Source organism: Triturus cristatus, chromosome 3_1, assembly GCF_964204655.1.
Source record: "Triturus cristatus chromosome 3_1, aTriCri1.1, whole genome shotgun sequence".
NCBI lineage: Eukaryota > Metazoa > Chordata > Amphibia > Caudata > Salamandridae > Triturus > Triturus cristatus.
In genome coordinates, this window is record NC_140583.1 from 374,654,105 (window position 1) to 374,677,361 (window position 23,257).

Here is a 23,257-nt window from a genome sequence, read left to right on the forward strand (position 1 = left end):
TCTTCTTTAACCATTTGAGAATGGTAAAGCAGATTGAGGCCACCTTCACAGCTTGATGTTTCATTGATTGCTGGTCATCAATGATAAAGCCTAGGTTCCATACTTGATGGGCAGGCTGGGGAAGACTACCCACTTCAACGGGCCAATGCTGGGGACCGCAAAGATCTTGATTTTTTCCCAAGATCAAAACTTCTGTTTTTTCTCCGTTAAGTTTGAATAGATTAAGGTGCATCCAAGACGCAATTTTCTTCAAACCAGACTGGAGAACAGATGATTCAGAGTCCCTTGTTGCAGAGAGGTAGAAAATAATCCTCCCAATTTTGTATATAATTTCGAGTAATTATGCAAAGGCAGAAACATCTAAGGCAGTGGTTCCCAAAGTGTGCGCCGCGGCACCCCGGTGCGCCGTGATGAGAAGCCAGGGACACTGTGCCACCACGCAGGATGTGGGAGATTGCAGCCGCAGCGCAACACTCGTTGTAACAGACTCCGATGCAGTACCAAAGCTCAGATACCCAGCAGCATTGGAGAGGCACAGCGGGATGGCAACCCTCACACCTTCAGCCCTTCATGAGCTGTTAAGAGGTGTTTGAAGGTGACTGAGAGGGAGGGGCTACAGCTTCAGGTGCAGGGGCATCTATTTAGATGCAAACAACCCTGAATGCGTCATGTGTCATTTCTCTGCAATTTAGAGGGGCCTCACACATTCCCTTTCTGCCCAGGGCCTCAAAGGCTCAGCTCAAAATTAATATGAAAAGGTGAGCGAGTGAGTAAGTGAAGGGATGGGTGGATGGCTGGATGAATTAGTGAAAGGGTGAATGGATGAATGAAAGATTGAATAGATGGATAATGAGAGAGGATGGATGGATTGATGAGTGAGTGGAAGGATGGATGAGAGAAAAGGTAAACAGCTGGATGTATGGGTCAAAGGGTTGCTGGATGAGTGAAAGGATGGATGAGTGAAAAGGTGGATGATGAGTGAGTAAGTGGGAGGATGGATGAGTGAAATTATGGATGGATTGATGAATTGATAAGTGCAAGGGTGAATGGATGGATGAGTGAAAGGGTGGATGTAAGGATGGATGTGTGAGTGAGTGAAAGGGAGGGTAGGTGGACAAAAGGATGAATAGATGAGTGAAGGAGTGAAAGGATAAATGGATGAGAGAAAGGATGGATGAGTGATAGGTTCAATGGATGGATTAATGAGTGGATGAGTAGATGGATGGGTGGGTGGATGGTTGGAAGGATGGCTAAGTGAAAGGGTCGATGGAGAGAGAAAGGGAGGATGTATGGAAGACTGAAAGGGTGGATGGGTGGAAGGATGAGTGGCTGGGTGGATGGGTAGAAGAGTGGATGGATGAGTGTACAGATGGATAGGGTGAAAGGGTGGATGGATGGATAATGGATGGATGAGTGAAAGGATGGATGAAGGGATGGATGAGTGAAATGATAGATGGAAGGATACATGATGAATAGGTTTGCAAATGGTTGAATATGTTTGGATATGGCTGGGCTTACTTATATACTACTGCGCGACCTCCTCTGATGTGTCTGTAAAACTTACCTATTGTCCTGACACCTGCCTTTTAGAACTGCACCAGCAGGACCCAGCACACTTAAAACACTGGGTAGATGGGATCTGGTGAGCCATCTTGGGTTTATCAGAGCCCACCCCATGTAAAATTCTTGTAACGCCACAGAGCTCCTTGAGCCTTTCTCTAGCAATTAAGATGTACTTTATAAGATCTTTGTGATTGCAAATAAAGTTTTATGATGGTGATGGCTACTCTCTGAATCCTTCATCACGTCTAGGCTTGATTCTTCATGTAGACCAGTGGTTCCCAAACTGTGCGCCGCGGCACCCCGGTGCGCCGGTAAAAAAATGGTGGGGAGCCACGGTCAACTGCCAATTAGGTCAAGGGAGCCATGGGTCAAAAAGTTTGGGAACCACTGATCTAAGGTAAAAGTATCTGATGAGATGACTTTTGTTGGATGAGAAATTCATCCTAAAGCTAGCCAACTTCAAAATGACTTTTCTGGGTCCAGCCTTATACGTTGTCCCACTCAAGGATTTTGACTTTCATAAAAAAAGACTAAGGCCCAGAGATACCAAGCCCTTACATTGCCGTTGTGTCACACAAGTCGACTCAAGGCAACACAAGGGCTTAAGTGGGGTTTATTAGCCACCAAAGTCACCTTGCACGGCTTTGTAAATGCAGAGTAATACAAGGCAGCACAAATCACTGCCTTGAATTACTCTGCTTTGGGAAGGTGTTCCTGGGGTGTAGTATGGGCATTCCAATGCATTCACCCATATATTGTGGCACATTTCCAGATTTATCAAGGGTTGTAAACCAGGGAATGCATCAAAATGCTATGCTATCCAAACAGAGCAATGACAAGGAGAAATATATTTATCTCTTCCATTATTTCCTCTTTCTTATGTGTACTGTATTCTGCAGCACACATAGAAAGGGGAACATGCCTCTGAGGATTGTTTTTGTGCAGGAAAGTGTGCCTTCCTGCACAAAAACAATCCGGCCTATAACGCAGGCACCCTTTGACTATGGCACAAGGGTGACTATGTTGGCAATAGGCAGCACTCAGTATGCCAGCACAGTGAGAGCAGGAATGCACCATATCTTAGTAAATAATGGCACAAACTTGCTCTCTCCATTTGACACAACGCAGCAAGTTGTCTTGCTGCGTTGTGTCAAATATAAATAAATCAGGCTCAAAAGTTAGTAGCTAGAAACTGAGTGAGAGAACGGGTGCGGTGTAACCAACCTCTGGTCCACCGTGTTCGGCCTCAAATTGTGCCTTGTTCCCTGTCAACTGCAAATAGTCACTTTTGATTAGCAGTTATCAAACTTCATATAATTTCGAGTAATTATGCAAACGTTTGCCAAAATTGCGTGAAATTTTGTGTAATTATCAACATTTTAAAATGGCCTTTTCAAGCTATCTTTTAGTGCGAAATGTGTCCGTACGTCAATTTTTGGTTTCAGGATGGACTTAAATGAAAGCACTGTAACCAACAGCTGCTTAATTTCTGTTGTTCCTGCACATTAATGGGAAATGTTTACTGTGATTGCTGTGTTTGCAGTAGATTCTTGCCACAAATGGTGAGCAAATAAATGGATTCATTTTAGGAATATCCTGCAAAAAGGAGGTGTAGTACGGGCATTCCAATGCATTCACCCATAGATTGTGGCACATTTCAAGATTTATCAAGGGTTGTAAACCTGGAAATGCATCAAAATGCTATGCCATCCAAACAGAGCAATGACAAGGAGAAATATATGTATCTCTTCCATTATTTCCTCTTTCTATGTGTACTGAATTCTGCAGCACACATAGAAAGGGGAACATGCCTCTGAGAATTGTTTTTGTGCAGGAAAGTGTGCCTTCCTGCACAAAAACAATCCTCCCTATAACGCAGGCACCCCTTGACTATGGCACAAGGGTGACTATGTTGGCAATAGGCAGCACTCAGTGTGCCAGCACAGTGGGAGCAGGAATGCACCATATCTTAGTGAATATGGCACAAACCTTCTCTCGCCATTTGACACAGTGCAGCAAGCTGTCTTGCTGCATTGTGTCAAATGTAAATAAATCAGGCTCAAAGTTAGTAGCTAGAAACTGAGTGAGAGAATGGGCGTGGTGTATCCAACCTCTGGTCCACCGTGTTCGGCCTCAAATTGTACCTTGTTTCATGTGAACTGCAAATAGTCACTTTTGAGTAGCAATATTCAAAATTCATAACATTTCGAGTAATTATGCAAACGTTTGCCAAAATTGTGTGTAATTTAGTGTAATTATCAAAATTTTCAAATGGCCTTTTCAAGCTATCTTTTAGTGCAAAATGTGTCCTCACGTCGATATTTGGTTTGAGGATGGATTAAATGAAAGCACTGTAACCAACAGCTGCTTAATTTCTGTTGTTCCTGCACATTAATGGGAAATGTTTACTGTGATTGCTGTGCTTGCAGTACATTCTTGCCACAAATGGTGATCAAATACATGGATTCATTTTAGGAATATCCTGCAAAAAGCTAAGTGCGAAATTACTGAAATAATACAAAGTACCCCAGCATAATTTAAATTTCTCCCAAGCCTACTTCTGACTGAAGCAATACATATTATTAGTGCTATTTGCCCTATCAAATCTTTTTCTTCCATTTTAATTTGGTCATAGGATTTGTGTTGTGTTTGTTTTGACTTCTTAATTGTTTTGGTATTGCTAAGTACTCTACACACTTTATGCTTCAGTTAAGCCTTACTGGTCTATGTCGTAGCTGCCAGTTTTTGAGCCCAGGTTTATTTATTGCACTTTTGTTTTGGACTTCACAAGATTTTGGATTTATTACTTGGGAAGGACTCATATCTCCATAGCCTCAAAAAATAATTTCCAATAAGACCTCATCATAAAAAAGATGGAAGTGTTGTAAAACCTCTCAAAAGCTCGATGATTAGGTTGGCTTTATGAGCTATAAGGCTTGAACATTGAGGCTTATTGGAGTGTTGCTTTCAGGGTCAGACAGTATCGCCTTGATTAGGATGAGGATGTCTTTTGTAGGTCAGAATATTGCTAACTTTCACCTGTGGAAAGATGTCTCAGAATTGCGATAAAGGCTCCAGGAGGGATGATGAACAGGATCTGTCAGCTCTTATGGAATATATGTCTTGACTTTATGGATTTTCCAGGAGTGTATAGAAATATGGTATGCATTCACAAGATAAACAGCATATTCTTTAGAAATCAACCCTGAAGTAAATCCTACCATGTCCAGGGTTGTGATGTATGCTGGAGCTCTGCTGTAGGATCCAAACATCTTGATTTGGAAGTGCCGTCATCAAATAGAAGTCTCTGGTGTTTATTTTGGGATATATTAATATCATGCATAGCTGTACCTCTCTCAATAAAACTAGACTTGATTATTATGACTCATAATGGTGAAAGTAATTAAATAGCCTCTCTTTCATGCTAGGATGTGTTATTTAATGCATTGTGACTGATTTTCTCTAGCATTTCCAAGACTTTTAGTACCACTGTTTTCATGTTAGTGCCACTGTTTTAAAACAAATGACTTTAGGAGGAATGGAGAGGGAAGGATGTTCCAAAGGGATTTATTTTCTCAAACCTGAATGAATTTCATGGTGTTCCTCAGTAGCCAGTACTCCTTTCATCTCTAAGTCTAACTGAATTTTGAACAGGTGTCACTTGGTAGTTGGTAGACACCCAATGTTTTTGTTAAGAACCTCAATTTCAATTGGAAGAGAGGTACTTAGGAGATGGTTTGTCACTCTGAACAGAGGCGGCCGCCACTGGATATCTATAGTTAAGTCCATGTTTTCATAGGAGATGCATTTTTTGGTTTGCTAATAACATTAGTGTTGTTTGGCAAATATTCATGCAACATTGAAAAAAGGAGGCCTTATCCATCTCAGCTCCTTCCTGGGAAGTTTCTGGGTGATTCATCAAGTGGGGGGGGGTAGAAAAACTGGATCGCAAAATACTTTCTCCACATGCAATTTTCTATAGGAAAAATGATAGTGATTCAAAAGAAAAAATGGCTGAAAGCAATTGGCCTAGATTTGGCAGAAAGCAAGATCTTTACCCAGAAAGAATGCTTATTGTGATTTGATGTAGTTTTTGAAAAATTTGTATGTATATTTCATGGAGTAGTACCACCTTGGATCCAGGTTAGAATGCAATGACTCAGCCCCTGTGCCCTAAAAACAAATATAAAAAGCTGAAGTGGACAGGGTAGGGTGTACACTGACCCCCAAGGTGCAGTGGGGGGATCTACAGAGACCCCCCTTAGTTTCATATTAAAAAATAAATGTTTGATTCATAGGGACCACAAATCCCGTGTTACGCCACAGTGCTCAAAACTGCTGCCATGGGACTTTGTGATGGAAGCGCAGATCCAAGGAGCCATGACGAAAAAAGGGGGGACCATGGGGCCCAAAGGGCGTTGAGCATATGGCCAGTGGCTAAGCCCTATATGCAACACTATACTGTGCACAGCCAAAGGCCGTGCCCAGCATTGGGTTGTTCAGGCCCTGCACCTACCCTCACGCCACACATGTTTGAAGGCTGTTCCTAGTGCTTTATTGTCCAACCAAGGGGTGTTGGGTGCCATGCCTGGCCACATTTTTATTAACTGTAAAAAACGGCGGTTAAAGTAGTGTGGGTTATCTCCAAGCACTGCTAATTTCCTCACATATTACATCACTTATGACATGTTCTATGACATCATTGATAACTGAAATGGCATAATTAATAACAACACTGCATGGCAAAAGCTGTAGTAATTTTAGGGCACAGGTTATTACTTGAGATTACTATGACAAGTGAATTTCAGTTGCCTTTTTAGTTTAAAATTGTATGTTAACTGGAATTTTCACCCAACTATAATGTTAATTTAACCTTTGTTTTTTTCAATTAATTTAAAAAAAACCTTTGAACACCGAACTATAACTGCTACTTTAAAATTTTCACTGGCCATGTCTGGACCCTTACTTCTTCCTGGAGTGCATGCTATGTTTACAGATATGTGAAGCAAAAATGAGTCATAACACAGTAGGTATTAAAGCCTACAGTTTGTTGTTTCGTGAGCAGTTGCTAAAAAAGAACTGTTGTGTTCTTTCAATTTTAAAGTTTATAAAGATGAAATACAATGGTCATTGTTTGTACAATTTACACCACTGCATGGATGCATTTCTTAAATGTTAGCTTAAGTAACAGGTGAGAATATGAGGTGACAGGGCATTTGGATGGAAAACATTGTAATTTATGATGATATTAAAGAATAAGCAGTGCTTCTTTTTTGTGCTTATAATCACAAAATGTTTGCACTTATTTGGCTGTTTTTTCACACTTCAGATCTTCTGTGTAATGTAACTGACAATTTTACGATTCACAGATGCATATGGCAACTAAAACCCCTATTTAAGTCCCCCTTTGCTATACTGGTACTGGACTGATCCCACAAAGAACTGCAGATGGAATTCAAAGTTGGACAGGTAAGTGGTACACTGCCTTAGTGTAAGGTATTTCACCTGTGAGTACTCGATGCTGGACAGACCTAGCAAATGATGGATGCAGTGATAGGAGACAGGCTATTTAAAAGAGATAGTGACAGGCACACAAACCGTACAGAGGGAAATCCTTTAAATGGTTAAAGGGCAACAAAAATTACATTCAGAGAAGGCATGTGTTAGTGAGCATGCAAAAAAGAGTCAATCAGTATGCATGCAGTTGGCCTGAACGGTGTTAGGACAGCCACATACATTTTCAGCCCTAAAGTTAAAATCTCTTTATTGATAGAGAAACACTGTGACCAATGGTGTGTCACCCCTATGATCATAATTATGCATACCTTCCCCCTATTAAGTTGGGGAAATTTTCCGTCTTGGAAACATGCACTAAGGACTTCTGCTAAAGACAATATCCCTCATTCTGAGTTGGCAGTAATATGTGCTGGCCCCTACTTAATGTGCTGTTGTAGAACCTATTGCACCTTTTAGCCTGTCCTATGATAATTGTACAGGAAAATGCATGATTTTGCCTCATTAAAAAAAAAAGGAAACAAATTACTCAGGGATAACTACCGCCACACCACTCAGAAGTGTTTTGATGAAATTCTGACCACACCTCTTTCAAAGATGACCAGCCGCCACTGCATTTTACACCCTCACTAGCAGCCACACATATGCAGTACACAACCAAGTGGTATGCTCAGCATGTGCTTGGTCTGGCAGATCCTTGCCGCACTCAGGCAGATTAACTGACTTTGCCAAATATGAAAAGGAGGTCTATTGGCGTAATCAAAGTGGTGAGCATACCAATATATATAAAGCAATAACAACGATTTTTCCTCAAAATTATATTTTAGTATTTTACACAAAGAAATTTTTTATAAATTAATTAGAGTCTTCCTTTTAACATAGTTTTTATTATTGCATTTTGAGGGGGGTAAAAAAATGTTAGAAGAAAGTCTCAGAGATGTCTTTTATTTTAAAATAAAACCAACCTGTCTCTGAGTCTTTCTTTACACGTTTATTATTCCACTGCATACAGTCATAAAAACAGTCACAAGAGGGCCTTACACTCCAGCTGAGGACCATAGAGCTCCAGTTAGGAGTGTTCTTAATTCTTCATGGGTTCTGGATTTAGTAACCTGGGAGACTCACTGTTTTTTATTTTAATGTTGCTGGGGCACTGCTGCACGCCGTGCAGCCCTCCAAAACATAAAAAAAGTTTGGTGGTGCCTTTGCTTCTGCAAGCGGCACCACAAGCATGAGAAGATATTTTATCAAAATGACGTACGGCATTATGGGGCACTCCTTCCTCGAAGCAGTGAAGAATAAATGAGTAGCTCCTGCAACTAAGTTATTATTCTTATTCACTCTAAATTTAATTTGGATGTCCAGGTGTCCACCCAGGACACTCAGATGCTTATGCATTTTTGGGCGGCTGCAGGGTGGTTGACCCAGTACCCTGAGGCTCCTCCACCTCTCCTGCCGGTATCCATTCTGGGTGCCAGTGGGAGGCAGCAATTCTTTGTTTTTTAATTTAAATAATAGTGAGAAGGGGGCTGCAGCCCCCGTCCCAAGGCTTACATGACCCTGACACCCTATCCCCAGAGGCCTTTTTCTTTTATTAAAGGGAAGATGTACACAGGCCCCCTTCCAGAGCTTTTACAGGTTCCTGGAACTCCATCCCCTGGGCCCTCCTTTTTAAGGGGAAGGTGCACATGGATCCCCTCTGAGAGCCTTTAGAGCGCCAGGGACCCCATTGCCCAGGGCATTGAGTGGGTACACTAGCACCCACTAGGGGCACCCTAGCACTATGTTGGACACCGCAGTGGGAGCTGCTGTCTCCCCCGCATCCTGTGCCAGCATTGGTTTTGCATGCTCCCACCGAGCAGGAGCAGTCTCAGGTTCCTGGCCCACAAGAGGGAAACAAATGTCTGCTCTCACCCGACATGAGCATTGTTGCACTGAGTACAAGTTTTTACTGCCTGTGTTTTCACAGGCAGGGAAACATTGTCCCAGGAGTTGGCTCACTGGGAAACAAGAGGGGCCAGGCCCTGAGGGAAAGGGTCTTCAGGGACTTTCAGGGTTCGAGGAGGGTGGCTATGCATCCCGTCCCCTGTAATTAAATAACAGTCCCTGTGGATGGGGCCCCCAGGACCTTAAGAGGCTCATGGAGGTGGGCTATGCACCACCCCTCCTTTTTAAATGTATACGTCACCCCGAGGATCCCATCAGTAAGGGGGCCTTGTGCCTTCCTCCTCTTATTTAGAAATGAGCTCCAGGTATGGAGTCCTAGAGGCCTAAGAGGCTCGGGAGGGGTGCAGTATGCCACCCTTACCTTTGATTTACCTGGCATACACCGGGGAATGTGGTCAAAGGTGGCAAAATCAGCTCAGAGAGGGGGATCCCATCCCACAAATAGTCATATATATTGCGGACCGGGCCATGCACAACATTTTTTTCCCAAATCCCGCAGGAGTACTGTAGGATGGCACCAAAGAAAATGTTTATTTAAATATTGGCCCATGGAAGGTCAATCACTCTGGGACTCCTTCACAAGGTCTGGAGGGGCAGGGTATACATGCCCTTCCCCCTTATACTTTATATTATTATATTTTTTCATCATCAAAATTGTGAATATTGTTTTTTTTATCATTTTCAGAACTGGAGACTAAGGGCCCGATTATGACTTTGGCGGCACAGCACCGCCAAAGCCGTGCAAAGACTGCCTGCCTGATTACGAGTCCAATTCATGTAGGAGGATGGTCCTGTTGCCTTTCCCATGGAGGTGCCCTGAAAAGGTGTACCGCAATGAGAATGGAAAAAGTGTAAGGGTGGGCGTAGTACCACTAAACAGAATTCTGCGGAATTGAACAAAGACTCGGTGAAATCCGCTCCGCAACTCTCATTCACATTAATAAAACAGAAAACTCACATACCCTTGATTAAACAACAATTAACTCTATCTTTACATGCATAAATGCATATAATCATTTCACAAAAGTGAAAATGAAAATACAACAAGCAGTGAGAGAGGTGATGGTTTTGGTGTCCTCCCTAACCTAGGGAGAGAACCAAGCAGATGCCTTGAACACAAAGAGCAGATCATGCTGAACGATTCGGTGGTGGTCCCATCTTCCTAGTTCCACCCCAAGCACAGTTATGGGAAAAAATACAATCCCAACCAAAGGTCCTGCAAAGCATTATGGGACGATATTCTAGAGTACAGTGAATATTATAGTATCCAATATCAAAACATTTCTCAAGGGGCAGGCTCTCAGGCTCAGTTGAGAGCTAATACTATAATATTCACTGCACTCTAGAATCTCCCCCATAATCCTTTACTGGGCCTTTGGGTGGCATTGTATGTTTGCCCATAACTTTGCTTGGGGTGGACCTAGGAGAATGGGACCACCACAATCGTTGAGCATTATATGCTCTTTGTGTTCAAGGCATCTGCTTGGTCCTCCCCCTAGATTAGGGGCGAACCCCAAATTCATCACCTCTCTCATTGCGTGATACTTTTTAAAGCTCACTTTTGTGAATTGGTTATATGCTTTTTAGCATGTGAAGGTAAAGTTGCTTTATCAAAGGGATGTGGCTACAATACCTCACTCCAGAGTTTATGCATGAATTCCGAGTTATGCTTATTAATAAAACAATCTTGTGTTTTCAATGTAATGCAGATTATTAAAACAGAACTCTCACATACCTTTAGTAAAACTTCAAATAACTATCTTTACATGCTAAAATACATATAGTCAGCTCACAAAAGCAAAAATGAAAACATAACAAACAGTATATTTAGTTAAACAATAATTAATTCTATTTTTACATGCTAAAATACATATAGTCATCTCATGAAAATATAGCACGCAGTGAGAGATGTGATGATTTTTATGTCCTCCCTAACCTAGGGAGAGAACCAAGCCGATGCCTTGAACACAAAGAGCACATCATGCTTAACGATTCAGTGGTAGTCCCATCCTCCTAGGACTACCCAAGCACAGTTATGGGCGAAAATACAATCGCAATCAAAGGCCCTGCAAAGCATTATGGGACGATATTCTAGAGTGCAGTGAATATTATAGTATCCAATATCAAAACCTTCCTTAAGGGGCAGGCTCTCAGGCTCAGCTGAGAGGTAATACTATAACATTCACTGCACTCTAGAATCTCGCCCCATAATGCTTGGCTGGGCCTTTTGTTGGCATTGTATTTTTGCCCATAACTTTGCTTGGGGTGGTCCTAAGAGGATGGGACCACCACCGAATCGTTCAGCATGATATGTTCTTTATGTTCAAGGCATCTGCTTACCCTCTCCCTAGGTTAGGGGTGACCCCAAAATCATCACCTCTCTCATGCCTTGTATTTTTCAGAGTTCACTTTTGTGAATTTGTTATATGCTTTTTTTGCATGTAAAGGTAAAGTTGTTTTATCAAAGCGTTGTGGGTGCAGTAGTTAACTCTGCTACGTGGCGGAGTTATGTTTTCAATGTAATGCGTAGTTAACAAATCTCCGCTAGCGGAGCGGAGCGGAGTTCATTGCCCACTGTTATGAACTGTTCCAGCACAGCATGGACTATGAAGTCCATGTCATGCTTGAACTGGGGGTGCAAGCAGACAGGGGGCTGCATGTTGTACCCCTCAAATGCATCCCCATATCAGGGGGCATGAGGGTCCTGTAGGGCCCCCTTGATTCACCCATTGTCAGCCTTTTTGTGGCAGGCTCACTGCCATGAAAAGGCTGGTGATGGAGTAACTTGTAACTAACTTGGCGGGACTGCACCAGTCCTGCTCAGCATATTGCATTGCCCCCCCACCATGCCAGCTGCAGGGAACAGCGTTTCCCTGGGACAGTCGTCCGTGCACTGCCTGTACGATGGTGAAAGGTACAGAACAACAAATCTCAACAGGTATAATTATACTGGACAATTATAGATGCATGTACAAGACATTTGCAGGGAGGAGAAAGGGAGACTCAGGCAAGAATTTTTTGAATAGTGCTCTTGGCATCATATATTTATAACATGAAATTAAAGTACAGTTGTAACAGCACTGTAGGCATGAAATGCAAGAAAACAATCCGAATTGGCGACGCAAGTGACAATGTGTAGTCAGCGAAAGACGGCGCAACATAAGAATGGTGAAAAGATATATACAGTGAGTGTAGTGGGTCCAGTAATGAATAAACACATTTTTCAATGAAGACAGTTATTATGAGGAACCCCAGAGAACGATGCGCTATTATTTGCGCTGAACGGTCGACGGCGTTTCGATCCTTTGATTCAGGATCATCTTCAGGACCGGGTTGTCGAACTAAAAGCGGTGCTGGAAGGGGGGTGTTCACAACTTTCGTTCACTTACATCTTTCGTGTTCTTTGGATCTGATCTATACCAGAGGGTTGTTTTTCACAAAATAGTTTTTGTTCCAAAGTAACTGCATCAAAATCATCTAGCATACAGTGCAATGAACCATCGAATGCATTTATTTTAACAATGTGTCTGAAAGGTTTGAATCCCTGTCTCCATAATAACAAACTGCAGAAGGGAACCAGATCGGTAGGATCCAGGCAAAATGAAACAAAAATACGTTCTGACTTAAATCTGCTGCAGTATTTCGTGTCTGAATGAAGACACGATGTCGCCTCTTCTCTGCGTTTCAGTGCATTAGTAGTTCTTTCACTCAAACAGCATTACAAAAAAAAAACAGTAAACAAAGCACAAACTCGCAGCACTGATGGCTAGACATATGTAAGCCAGGAGGGACTCTATGCAGATTTGAATCAGTGCCTAGTAGTGTGAATAAGTAGTCATGCCATGAGGGGGTTATCTGCTCAGATTATTTTTGACACATCAGTGTATGTCAGTACAGCAGCCACTCTGCATTACGTTTGCTTCAGTGCTTCAGCAGTGCCTACAAGCACATACATTGAATTACATTCAGTGTGTGTTGAACCATAAAGAATATTAGCCTTGGAAATGGGTGACTAATGTATGTCAATAGGTTCACCTTAAAACAATAAAAGATTGGAGGTCATCTGAACACCACAAAATTGTTGTAATATAACTCGTTATCGGGAAATCTCGAAGGACTGTAATGCACACCATCACCTAATGCAATGTGCCAGCTGCTGAGAGGGACTACTGGAATTTAAGCCTGTGATATTCTGGTCACACAGAAACCTCTGTTCTTTCTAGAATTATAGTGGCTTTTGGATCGCTTTTAACAGCTTTCGGACAGTTTATTTAATAGCATTATTGCGCTGAGTGCATCATTTTTCCTTCTTTCCCTTAATGTGTTTTTTTTTTGTTTCTACGTTTTTGTACAGCAGTCTTTACGGTTTGCGATAGTTACTGGTGGATTACCAGACACGTAAGATATAATACTCAAATAGTGACCTATTTTTAATCAGAAAAAAGTCGCACGGAAGCTGTCAATCGTACCGATCAATTACAGTAATTAATAATCGCACTTGATAAAATCCAAAACTGCAAATATCAATATTCATGTGGTGCCACAAATGGCTCCTATCATGAGTTCTACTCCAATAATGGTATTAAAATGTGGTTTTAATGTATATATGCTCATGCAATTACTGTAATGTTTGCCCTGTACAGTTCCAGCATATATCCCCAGTTAAAATTCACTAGGACATGTGATATGTATCTCATTCAGTGATAAACTTCATTCATTAATAAAGATATAAATTTCACCTCATTTGTAATTCCAACCCTGAGCATACAGGGGGTTGTGCAGTGATCAACATAATTCGGACCACTCGTAATGACATACCTGCCAACTCCCATGGTGTCGGATGCCACTGTGTGACACACAATATCGGCTCCCCTCACCCGGTTGGGAGCCGATATCACAGGGTGGCATGGAAAACGAGCTGAAACCACTAGCGGGCACTATCAGACGAGAGGAGCGGGGCAGGGGGGACACGACAAAAAAATTAAAAAAAAAGGGGATAAAAAAAACTTGCCTACAGCCCACCACATTGCTGGTCTTCTGCTCCTCTCGTGGCTCCACTGCAGGCTTCCAGCCTCCCCTGTGGGCAACCCTGAAGCTATGAGCTCCCAGGGGACTGTGAGTGTTTTGTGGGGACTGCCTATGCTGTCTCCAACCCAGCAACGCAGCTGGGTAGGAGAGATCATATGTGCGCATGACGATTTGGCCGGCCTGAAACGGCCAGCCAAACCATCATGTGCACTGATTGCAGTGCCCACCCCTCCATTCAGTGCCTATCAGAACCCCTAGCTCTGCCCCCAAGACTGAGCCTGGAAACAAAATAAAACAATAATAAAGTGGGGTTTATTATAGTTTTATTTTTATTTATTTTTTAACGCTGATAGCAGGGAGGGCGATGCTCCTCCACCACGGCTGGCTGAAACTCAAGGTAAATAATATTTTTCCAGCTCTTTTTCTGAGGATTTGAACTGCCAGCATCCATTGGAGTGTGTAAAAACAACCCAGGCATCTTCACCAGTCTTACAAAGCTTATTTGGGAGCAGGAGGGGATTTGGGGGCACACTGGGGTTCGAAAGTGCCTCTTATATACTTCTTGTTAGGTGATACTGCCCTCTCCAAGGCCCCGTCCCCCTCCTCACAGGGTGAAATTTTTGTTGAAGTTGGCAAGTATGTTATGATGACTTTAGGGGAATACTTTCTACTTGATTCAAATGCAGGTCTGGGAAACTGTTAGTGACATGCCCTTACTAGAAAGAGAAAGGGCCAGCAGTGCTTAATTTGAGCCGATGTATGCCGGTGCTTAGTACAGCACTTATTTGTCACACTTGTAGGAGTATACTGGTTAGTAGTTGTGTTGGTACTGTCATTGGCAGCTTTGGCAGGGGCAAAGGGTGGTGCAAGCTGCAGTGTCCTCCTGAGAAGCTCCCTGTCACATTTTTACGAACTAAGCACTAGAGGCTGGGGTCCTAAAAAGTAGGCCCTGTTCTCTGGGTAATGTTAATTTACTTACAAACACACCTCCTGCTTGTAGGAGTACCGCACACCCTCACATTCACACTCTTGTACATAGCAGTAACACAATAAAATGGAGATACACATGGGGCATAGTAGTCACTCCAGGGCATAGGACATCAATTAAAAAATGTAGCACACAGGCAATTTGAGAGGGAATGACTTACACAGAGAGAGGGTGGACTTAGATATGAGAAAGGGCACAAAGAGACAAAAAAAAACTGTGGCATGAACACACTAACTGGGGCATAGAGGCACATTTGCAGAACAAGAGACTGAGGCATTAATTGACAGGTTTGGTGGAAGGAGGGAAGTTCTGACAACTGATAGTGAGCTCCTCCCATTGAGAAAATCCACATCCAAGACACTGTGTTATCATTTAGTGTCAAAAGGCAAATGATTGATGAATGCCGCTCAACACAAAAGAAACATACCATAAACATTTCAATTCAGACTGTTTCATCCTGGTCATTCTCAAGTTAAAACCAGTTAATCTCTCACTTCTTAAAACTTTGTGGCTGGACCACCACAGCTGCGCCAACATGAGTCTGACGGTCCTTAGACTGCTAGATTAGTAATCTGGTCCTCACTTCTTCCTTCATTACTCACTCACTGTGTCCCCCGACTCGCACACTTGGATTGCCCCATACCATTCCATTTTACATCCTTTCACTCCATTTTCCAAAATTCAAATATCCTTCTGATTTGCCTCTCTCTATTCCATATTGCCTGTGTCCTTCTGTGCTCTGTTCTGATTGCTTCCTTCACCATTGTTTCGTTATTTATTGTTCTGGCATTGCACACATTTTGCATGTTTAAGTTGACTTGAGGGTTTAGTCCTTAGCTACATCTAGCATTTACAAGAGTAACCCCTGACCCATGCACTTTAGATGTCGAGTGCAGGCCATACCATAGCATATTTATGAAAGAGCACATTTTGACTTGTTGTGTGCAAGAGAAAGTTTGCCAGTACCTAGTTGACTCTAAGCTGTCTAGTCCTAGGGAAATAGCCAGGGCAGCTGATAAGGGGGTGAGAACCCAGATTTCCAATTAGCACCTGGGGGGAGGTGATCAGAAGAAGGGAGGACATGTTTCTCCCCAGGAGAAAGCCCAGAGGAAAGAAGGTCAAACACAGATGGAGTCCTCAAGGCTTCAAAAGACCCACAAACACCTGGACAATGAGGGGGGGGGGGCGAGCCAATCCAATTTCAAGGGTAGCAGGGTATCAAGGGAAGAATGGTAGGTTCTTTGATCCATCAAAGGTGAAAGTGCTTTGACTGTAATCAGTCAGGGCACATGAAAGGAGATGTTGTCTGCACAAAGAAGCCCCCGGCGGGTGGGATGTTACCAAGGATTGCTAGTGTAAATGTGGGTTGGAGAGTGCCCCAGAGAAGGGTAGAGAAGTGACAGAGGCACCCTTAGTGTTCCTGGGTGGGGTGGATATTGCAACACTGGCTGCTTTACCTCCAAGCATGGAGAGGTATAGGCAGAGGCCTACCATCAATCGAATGGAGGTTGAAACTCTGAGAGACACAGAAGCCAGTGTGGCTATGGTCACTGACACACTAGTGTCTAAAGAGCAGATCTTACTCGGTGAGTTTCACCTGGTGACCTATGCAGACAGCAAGGTCAAACTTCATCCAATCGCTAGGGTGAATTTGTGATGGGAGGTATGCCAGGATCTAGGAAGGTAGTTATGTCTCCTGCACTCCCAGTACAAAGTTTACTGGGAAATGATGAAGGGGGTGAAAGTGGGTTCCACACAATCTACTGGGAAGATGGACTGCTTTATACTGAGGCCAGAAACCTCAAGGAATGGAGAACCAGTTGGTGGTGCCCCAGAACTAGGAGAGGGAGAGGATGTGGTCCGTCGGCTAGACTGCTGACTTTGGTGCTGGAAACCAGGGTTCGAGCCTCAGGGTGCGTCCACATACTGTGATTCTGGGCAAATCACTTAATCTCCCCATGCCTGAATGTGTAATGTAAATATGGTGCTCATCTAAAGCACTCCAATACCTTTGGGTTGAGTTTGCGCTATATAAATATGCAACAAAAAAACTACAGAAAGTTCATCCTGACTTAGAGTCGTGATCTACCCTTTGCAGGTCATTTGGGGCAGAGCAAGTCTTGGAACCGGTTGGTGAACCACTTTTTATTGGCTCCATATGTCTCAGAAGGTAAAGGAATTCTGCAGCTGCTGTGTCACCTGTCAGGCCAGTGTCAAGACAGGGGGGGAGTCAAAGGTTCCCTTGATACCACTGCCAGTGGTTGGGACTTCCTTTGAGAGGGTTGGGGTGGATATTCTTGGTCCCCTAGAGCCTCCAACTGCATCAGGAAATACATTTATCATAGTGGTAGTGGATCATGCCACAAGATACCCTGAGGCAATACCCCTCGGAACAGTCACTGCTCCTACAGTGGTTAGGGCCCTACATGGTGTGTTCACCAGAATAGAGTTCCCAAAGGAGGTTGTTTCATATAGGGGCACAAACTTCATGTCCATCTATCTGAAAGCGATGTGGGATGAGTGTGGTGTTAACTACAAGTTCACTACACCATACCACCCCCAGACTAATGGCCTGGTCTCTTGGAAAGTCAATCAGGCAAACCCTCACCGAATCTGGTCTGCTGTGGAGGGTCGAGCAATTTCAGAAGAGAAAGCTCCAAAAAAGTTTCCAAGTATGAAGGTAACATTTAGAATGTGGTCTCCCGCTTAGTGTATCCGACCTGGGCTCCATTGTGGTTGGCCTCAAACTTTGACTTTGTCCTGGTCAAGCATGACCAGGTGTCCTGGAGTGGTGCTATATATTTTTAAGCACTATAAAAGTGTTAACCTTAAAAAAATCATACTTCCGGTTTGTACATTTGATTTTTGTTGTTTTGGTGTCTATGTGTTCATAAATATACTTCCTATGTTCACAACTTTGTGTGGGATTTTTATTGTGTATTTGGCTTACTCATTTGATGTAATGGTGTTTTTAAATGCTTTACGCTCTTGTCTCCTAAGTTAGGCATGACTGGTCATTGTCAGCTATCAAGGATTGAGCAAAGGGCTAATTTAGTGAGACCTTTACTATACCCTATATTGTGCTGTTGGCCATATTACTAGTGGTAGGTGCATACATACCCCTACCAACAACCCACTTTCCAACAGGTCCATTGGAAAAAAACCACACTCAAGCAACCTCCAGGGCCTTATTGACAAAAAGTGAAATAATATTAGTAGCACGTAACTGCAGATTATGTATTTTAAACACAAAATCAATACAATAAAATTGACTCGACATTTTTAATAGAATAAACTCACAATACTCTAAAGAATGAATACAATATAACAAGTACTAAATCCCTGTATTTTATAAAATGTCCTTAAAGTTGCATACCTGACCTGTCCTATGATTAAAAACTTTGATAGAAAAGGAGACATTTCAGGTGAGCACATTCAGATTGTCGCTGGTGTAGTAGGGTGCTCTATATAGGAGCTGCTCTCCAACTAAGCTTAGGAACTACCCAGAGTTGCCTGCTTCATTTCTGCATAATTTATGCAACACTATGCCTGAAAGGTTATTATATTGACTTACACTGTGTGCTCCCTTGAGTCTGGACAATGTTAAACCTGTCTGAAGTGCTATAATGACAGTGAAACAAGTGCCAGGGGTTGCTTTTATGCATTTCAGTTTGACTTTGATGGTATTTTACCATTCCAAAGCTGTAATACTGTGCCTGGGGTGGGAAAAGGTTTTTGTCATTTTACAGCTCAGCGTGGATGGCACGGTGCTAATCCTATGCTTAAACACTTGCTGTAGAAATGGCAGGACTTTGTCTTTTTATATCTCAGCTTGGATGGCACTATGCTAATTCTAGGCTGAAAAACTTTGATAAAAAAGCAGACATTTGAGGTGAGGCAATTCAGGATGCCATAGGGGTTGTAGGATGCTGTATACAGATGCTGCTCTCCACTTAAACTTGGCCACTATGCAGAGTTCTATGCTTCTTTTTTGCATAATTTATGTGGCACTCTATGCCTGAAAGAGTATTTTTCTGACTTATACTGGCTGCTCCCTTGTGTCTGGACAAAGCTAAATCTCTCTGAAAAGCTATAATGATAGTGAAAATGTGTCAGGGCTTTATTTTATTCATTTCATATTGGCTTGGATGGTATTTTGCCAATCCAAAGCTGTAATACTGTGCCTGAAGGGGAAAAAGGCTTTTTTCCTTTTACAGTTCAGTGTGGATGGCACTGGGCTACTTTATGCTTAAAAGGTTAGTTGTAGAAATGGGAAAAGACTTTGGGCCTGATTATGAATTTGTCAGTGTGGCACGCCACCACCATGCTCCCACACAGCCAAACTCCACCACTGACCGCCTGTTCGATTACAAGTTGTAATCCAGTCAGGCAGTCCTCAGGTGACTGGCCCACAGCGCTGCCTTTCAAACACTCACAGGAGAGCTTTTGAAAGGCAGTGCCATGGGACAGCACGTTTCAGCGTGGCATGGACGGTAAAGTCCATGATGTGCTGGAATTGGGAATGCAGTAAGACACGGGCGCACGCTATGTGCCCCCCTGCATTCCCCTTTGTGCACCGAGGCACCAGGGTGCCCTGTATGGCCCCTTAAGTTTCTTCACCACCACCCATTTCATGGCAGGCTCACCACCATGAAAAGGATGGCAGTGAGGAAACTCATAATATGCTTTAAGGTGCTGCAGCAGCACCACCCAGCATATTGAGGCCTCAGACCACCATGACAATGCTTAGGATCGCAGATCCCTTGTGGCTGTGACAGTTCTCTTGTAGTCTGAACATCGTACTTGTAAAACAGTGGTAGGACCGCTGGTGCAGAGGTCCCTGACTGCCATTGCACCTCCACCGTGAGTTTGGCGGTCCTATGGACCAAACTAATAATCAGGCCCTTTGACCCTTTCTATCCTGCAGTGCATGGCATAGTGCTAATTCTGTGCTTAAATAATTTGATAGGAAAGCAGACCTTTTTGATGACCAAGTTCAGAGTGTTGCTGCTTTTGTAGGGAAAAGCATTTTTTGACTTGGCCATAACTTTAGCATAGTCTGTGTGAAATTTTGCCAAAAAAGTATCGGGGTGGGTACTATTGATTGGGAAAGTTTGGGGGTGATTCGTGCAGTGGGAAATGAGAATTTGGGGCATGAAATAAGGTTGCGTTTGTAATATTAATTCCTATAGGAACCTTTAGCCATCTCTACAGCCCGAACCACTGAACGGACTTACACCAATTATGGCAGGTGGGTAGATGTCGGTTAAAGAAAGTGCCTTTTGCTTATTTTTTGTAAATCCATTCAGTAGTTAATGAGAAATTTAAGTTTAAAATTATATTGATATCTTTGGCTGTGGATATTTCGCTAAGGATTTGCAATGAATCGTGAATGCACGCACCAATGAGAATGCTCTCATTGACTGGATGCAACCTGAATAGAAAGTTGTAGCCACCATGTTATCTAGCAGGAATGGTTTCCAGGGCTGAAAACCTGTGTGAAACCCCACATAAGGGATCAGTGTAGAGATACTCTGACCCCATGGTTGGGAAATGGAGGTGTTAGTGACAGAAGTTATATGACCAAAATGTATTTTTTAAAATGCACGCGATATTCACGATAACCCTGTGACCACCAGTGTGGCCGCTTGTGTACCATCATGGGGACATTGTGACTATCGACGTTGACATGAATATTGGTGAATATATAAAAAAAATCAATCAATCATTAGTATACATTGTCATATAGATATAAATAAAAGTTTTTATAGAGTTATTTATATAGTGAGTTATCTACTGTGATGGTTAGAATTAATTATATAGTTATAATTTTTTTATGTGGTGGTGGCTATTGAATTCCTGCATTTGCTTTCTGCTTTCATGACGTGCCTGTGGGGATTGCGATTATCGACGTCATCGTGAATGCTGGCATTACCGTGAAAACTGAAAATAGGTTTTAGAGATAGTTGTTCTAGAAATACGGTAGAAAAACATGAGTTTGAAGACGTACAGTAATAAACCTCTAGTGTATACAATACTGTAATGTGTGTGCATATATGTGTTTTCAATTTATGGGAAAGGTGCGATTGTCGCAGTTCACGACGCCATTGTGACGTCCCAACTAACCGAGAAAAATGGGAACTAGACCTGAAAGATGTTTTTTAAAGAAACTTAGTATAAAAATATGAGTTTAAACATGCTTGTATACATGTATACATTAATGTGTGTAGGTCAATGTTCAGAATGGATTTTTTTTACATGTAATTTTTGGATGTGTTGGGGACCATTGAATGTCTGCTCTAGTTTTCCGTTTTTGCGTCGTGTCCACTGGGATCACAAAATCGTCGGGAAGATTCCCAAAAACTAACAAAAATAAATCCTTTAGAAAAAACTTCACAATATTTTGGGTACTATGTTGGCTCTGACAAGAGCCATTGTATTGGTTGTGTGTATATGGCTGCTACACATACGGGATGCAGAGTTTCAGGTTACATAGAAACAACCTGTTGCCTTCATCTGTAAAGTCAATCCATCATTTCTATAAATTCCTTGCATGTCAAAACACAGATTGTTGCTATAGATACAGCCCATGCGATGGTCTCTGAGGAATGCAAAAACCTTTTTTATTAATTTGTTTCCAGGCTTTGTCAATCTTATGACAGAATTAATTTGACCACATCCATTTCTGTCTTTTGTATATATTACAGTACACCAACGACAGTGTTAGGGAAAAGCAACATGCTTCTGCAAAGATTTCTTTCATTAGGATTTCCAGCCCTATGCCAGTCAATGTGCCTAGGTCGTTGCCACCACAGTGCACAATCATGAAGTGAGGAGCCAGGCAATCCACAATAGATATAACCAAAGCTAGCAACTGATAAAACTTCTTTATTTTGTAAACTGGGTTGAGTTTGCGCTATATAAATATGCAACAAAAAAACTACAGAAAGTTCATCCTGACTTAGAGTCGTGATATACCCTTTGCAGGTCATTTGGGCCAGAGCAAGTCTTGGAACCGGTTGGTGAACCACTTTTTATTGGTTCCAAATGTCTCAGAAGGTAAAGGAATTCTGTAGCTGCTGTGTCACCTGTCAGGCCAGTGTCAAGACAGGGGGGGAGTCAAAGGTTCCCTTGATACCACTGCCAGTGGTTGGGACTTCCTTTGAGAGGGTTGGGGTGGATATTCTTGGTCCCCTAGAGCCTCCAACTGCATCAGGAAATTTGTTTATCATGGTGGCAGTGGATCATGCCACAAGATACCCTGAGGCAATACCCCTTGGAACAGTCACTGCTCCTACAGTGGTTAGGGCCCTACATGGTGTGTTCACCAGAATAGAGTTCCCAAAGGAGGTTGTTTCATATAGGGGCACAAACTTCATGTCCATCTATCTGAAAGCGATGTGGGATGAGTGTGGTGTTACCTACAAGTTCACTACACCATACCACCCCCAGACTAATGGCCTGGTCTCTTGGAAAGTCAATCAGGCAAACCCTCACCGAATCTGGTCTGCTGTGGAGGGTCGAGCAATTTCAGAAGAGAAAGTTCCAAAAAAGTTTCCAAGTATGAAGGTAACATTTAGAATGTGGTCTCCCGCTTAGTGTATCCGACCTGGGCTCCATTGTGGTTGGCCTCAAACTTTGACTTTGTCCTGGTCAAGCATGACCAGGTGTCCTGGAGTGGTGCTATATATTTTTAAGCACTATAAAAGTGTTAAACTTAAAAAAATCATACTTCCGGTTTTGTACATTTGATTTTTGTTGTTTTGGTGTCTATGTGTTCATAAATATACTTCCTATGTTCACAACATTGTGTGGGATTTGTATTGTGTATTTGGCTTACTTATTTGATGTAATGGTGTTTTTAAATGCTTTACGCTCTTGTCTCCTAAGTTAGGCATGACTGGTCACTGTCAGCTATCAAGGATTGAGCAAAGGGCTAATTTAGTGAGACCTTTACTATACCCTATATTGTGTTGTTGGCCTTATTACTAGTGGTAGGTGCATACATACCCCTACCAACAACCCACTTTCCAACAGGTCCATTGGAAAAAAACCACACTCAAGCCCCCTCCAGGGCCTTATTGACAAAAAGTGAAATAATATTAGTAGCATGTAACTGCAGATTATGTATTTTAAACACAAAATCAATACAATAAAATTGACTCGACATTTTTAATAGAATAAACTCACAATACTCTAAAGAATGAATACAATATA